Below are 4,679 nucleotides of genomic sequence, written 5' to 3' on the forward strand. Positions count from 1 at the left end.
GACCACCTGAAGTCGGTTGACTGAGCCATTATTCCGTACAGTATAGCTGCTATTAATCCAGGAAAGACAAAACAAACTAATTACATTAGTTTGTAGAATTAGAATGTGTAATGAAATGGCCCATTCATGACTACCACATCCACACTTTACCATTACCAGCTGGACATTCAGCTTTTTCAGCTAGGAACTTAATTGGTAAGTCAGCTGATAAAGTCTGCCAACTCCTGTTGTGATTTTCAGCTGGTAATTGCTGGCTAGAAAAGCAGAAAAGAAAAGCATTCTGTCACGGTCTGGCTGGGGCAGACCGTATGTGTTGCAGAGGAGGACTCAAACGCAGACCAAAACGTGGTGTGGATTAACAAAACAAGCCGTTTATTGAGGTTAGCAACGAGGGTACAAAATAATAGGGCATCGGTGAAAACTAAACAATAACCTAAACTGGGAGAACTAATAACAAAACATGAAAAACCTTAACCATAGTGAACTGACATGGGTACCTGGAGATGAGACATGGATGAGCAGACGACCTGACAATGGCATGAAGAAAACAAAAGGCTTAAATACAGACATGAGGTGATCAGGGGAAGTGGCGACACATGGGGGAAAACAGCTGACAGACATAAACCTAATGACAGGACCAGGAGAGGAAAGCTAAATACAATAAACAAAGAACACATGACATTGTCAGAATAAAACAGGAAATACTAAAACCTGACAACACAACTTAACAGACCTAATATGTGATGAATAAATACAAAACCCCAAAACATAGAAAACCCAGGAACAATAACTGCCTAAACTAAAGGCAGATAGGAAATAACACAAACTAAATCACATAACAAAATGAGACAAATACAAACATGAACTCAGAGCGCTGGGTCAGAGACCCAGCCTGTGACACATTCTTTTGTGTACTTCTGTTTGAATCCAACCCCATTGTTCCAAATAAAGGTCGTTCCAAATAAAGCAGTAAGTCTCCCATCGTATTCCAACATTTCAATTTGAAAGCTTTAGCCAGGTGGCATGCTTAAACAGATGGTCAGTTGTTATAGGAGGAAAAAAAGTTTTTTGGCATCCCTGTCAAGTTTCCATCTGAGGACATCAAACCTTCATCCATGCTGACAGTGGCTGCTCTGGAAAACAAATGAAACATGACAGCACAAATTCCTGATCAACTTCTGGACTTCTCATGAACTTATAAGTGCAACTAAAGACAGCAGAGCAGTACTTCTCCTTCAGAGACTTGGGAATAGACCAGTTCTTAAGTTACTTAACTGCAGTGACGTCCCTCCACTGATGGCTAGCATTATTTCATTATTTTTGACGTGATTAAAGGAAGCATGCAACATTTATCTGTGGGTTTTGTTCTGCTGACTGCTGTCAACCACATCCTTTTCCTCTCAAGAAGGCCGATCAATATTTAAGTGCCTCTTTTCTTTTGTGTTAGATGTCTAAAGTTCATCTCACCTCAAGCATGTGGCAAGGACTTTTGTCTGGTCATCAGCTCCTCTCTCTTCAAAGTGAACACCTAAAATATTTAGCAAGAACAGTCAGGTATTCAGATGCAAACCCTGCTCGGCCAGAAATCCTGGATGCTGGATGAACTTACCAAGCAAAACTTTTTCTAAGACCTGAAGTAAACAAGTTGCAATGCTCCTTATAGCTTTCAATTCTCCATGAGTGCTGCATTTTGCACAGCTAGGTGCTTTTTTTTTAAGGGGTGTGTGTGTCTTGTTTACACCAGTTGACCGAAGGAATGACATCTAACTAGAACAAGCAATCCATGCTACAGCCTTGTGATTAATAAAGCACATATTGTAGTTGAAGGGAATTGGGAGGATAAGTTGAGGCTGGGAGGAGACAGCTTTCACTTAAGTGTTCACGCATTTTGGAAAATGGCTTACAATCCGAACAGAGGAAGGAAAGTATGGTCAAATCTCTGCAGATTTTAGTGAGTCTGAGACAGAATCGTTTTCTCCCTCAACAGGCAGCTTTATACTGTTTTGTCTTCCATATCCACTGTACACTCGGCCTCTCCTCTGTACACACCAACACCGTTTCAGGATTTGCAGATAAACAGTTGCCTGCAAATTACATTAAAGATCACTTGCTGTACATAAAAGGAATCAAGTGTAGATATGACCTAAATGTTAGGTGTTGCCTCTGGTATTTCTTAAATCTTATAAACGAAAAAGCCTCTTTTTTCATGAGCTGATAAGTGGCAGCTGCATCATGTGGCAGTGAAAAAAAAATCACTTTTTTCTCCTGGGAGATTGTCGTCTTGTCTGAGCTGTGGTAAAGCTCCACTGGAAATCCCTGGTATGCTGATGAGGGTTTAAAAAGGAATAGCTCATATAATGGGGTGATCCTGGGTGACTTATCCAGATCCCTCACTCATCTTCTTTTATTGCTGTTCACTTTGTCCCCTGTGGCTGATCCACACATGGTGGGTGAGCAATGCTGGAGAAATCCTCAGTGTATTGCCTGTTAATTTTCATCTGCTCTGGTTTTGTCTCATCGGAACAGACAGAGTTATCAAGAATGCATTTTAAATGATTTTGAGTACAACTTTTGCAACAGCCAAAGCAGTGATGAATCAAGGGTTTTGCCAGTGGAGATTTTAAAACCAATGAAAGGGGCTATTATTTAATTTCCATTCATGGCTCAGATATTAAACTTGTAGACACAATGTGAAGGCATACAGGAAATCACAGTATAATACAGTGCTGCAAAGTCTTTTGAGAATACAAACCGTAAGATATCTACTGGCTCCTGCTTGTCATTTCAGCATTTAGCAAAATGTTCTCAGACTATTGTATCTTATCAGTTACTGCACTACACAGTTATTTTTCAATGCTAAACTGTGGAAGATGAGTTCAGTAATCTCACAGCCTGAGGAAAGAAACCACTCCACAGTCTCCTGGTATGGCAGCAGATACTCTTGTTTTCCAGATGGTAGATGGTGGTTCTGGATACTTTTCATCACCTGTTACACTCCAGCAGTTATGATGCTTTCTATCTAATACAAATCTGGTCTTCTATAATTTTATTAAACAGTTATTTGTAAGCTTTCTGTACTGGGTGGGCCATGACATCATCTGTGTGATATTGATATAAATTGGTCAACCTAATATTGATGTAAACAGGAGTGTCTTAGACTCCTTTTTTTTCCATTTTCCTTAGGTTTGTTGATACTGAGCAGCAGGTTGTTCTCTGTGCACCACAGTGCAAGATGACTCATCATTGTTTGTAAAATTCCAATTTCAGTACACAAAATAAAGTGGAAGCCACGTCATTAAAATCCAATTTCTATGAACAACTTTTCTATTGTACAGGTAACACGCTGAGACATTGTTTCCATTTCTGCTGCCAAACTGCGCCGAGGCTTTGCAGATTACAGTTTGTGTCCTCTGACTTATTTCTGGGATCAGTATAATATTTCACAAGTCAGATCACCAAAGATAAAATATTAATTTAACCGATTGCAAAGAATTCTAGATGGCAGACACAAAGATCCAGTTAATGTTCTGAGCCTCGTTGTTGTGTTTGTGTAATTAGACTTTTGCAGGCCTTTATCGGCATAAGATGGTGTTTCTTTGCATCTCATTATAAGCTGCAGTTTCATGAATTAATCATTTTTTGCAAAATATCTGCCGGATCCAATTACATTGTTCCTTGCATGACCAATATTCAATTTGTCATCATGGCATGTCTCTTACTAAACTTTTAAATTAGGCACACGCTCTTTAATGACGATTCAGCAGCTAAATACAGGATAATTGCAATACGTACATGATATTAATCAGAAGTGTCAGGTCATGTTTTACACCGAACCTTTTAAAACTTCAAATCAAAGACAGAGAGGACATGATGAGGGACGCTAGACGTTACACAGAAGAATGCTTCACTAACAGTTTTCTGACTCTTAAAAGGATCTAGTCAACTCTTGACAACGCTAATGTGGCTATTAGCTATGTTTGAGTTGTATTTTCCATTTCTGGGAATATTGTTTTGCGTTACAATACAAAACTGAATTTTATATAATAGCTAAATTTACAAGTTGCACTATTTTGCAATGTTATGTTCCAGTAAGTTTCAATCACCAATACATTACTGAATTTTGGTTTAGGCTGAAAAAGTTGACCTCGGCAAGGATGTCAAAGGAGAATGAATTTTCCACTGCATTTCAACAGGAGCAGAGTAAATAGCAATGTTTGACTTGTATTGACTATTTAAAGTAAGCTGCAGCCATTTGCTTTTGTAATGTTTCTAATACACACAGCATAAAATGTTGTTGTTCTTTTTCTTTATGTTTAGTCCTGCTTCAGTGAGCTCCATGCAGGCCTACTCCTCTCAATAAAGGTTATCTAATATTTGTTTTGGTAATGAGCAGGTATATAGGACTGACATAAACTTGTCTGTGTTGCTTACATCTACTTTTTTATAGTTAAACTAAATTTTAAACTAAATTTAAATATAGATAAAGATAAAGTGAGCACTGTATTCTTAATAATAGATATTATCAGTTAAGGTTTTATCCATGGGTACGGATGAGATAACATAATGGATGCCTCTAATTAAAATTCTGTGGAGAGGACAGTTAGGCCTCATCCTCATCCTGAAGTCAACTTGAACAATAAACAAAATGACTTAAAGTAAAAAAAAAGTTGAAATTCCTG

This window comes from Copadichromis virginalis, linkage group LG13 (assembly GCF_057382275.1).
Source record: "Copadichromis virginalis isolate Kocher_CV1m ecotype Utaka linkage group LG13, C_Virginalis_male_GT1.1, whole genome shotgun sequence".
In the NCBI taxonomy this organism is placed as follows: domain Eukaryota; kingdom Metazoa; phylum Chordata; class Actinopteri; order Cichliformes; family Cichlidae; genus Copadichromis; species Copadichromis virginalis.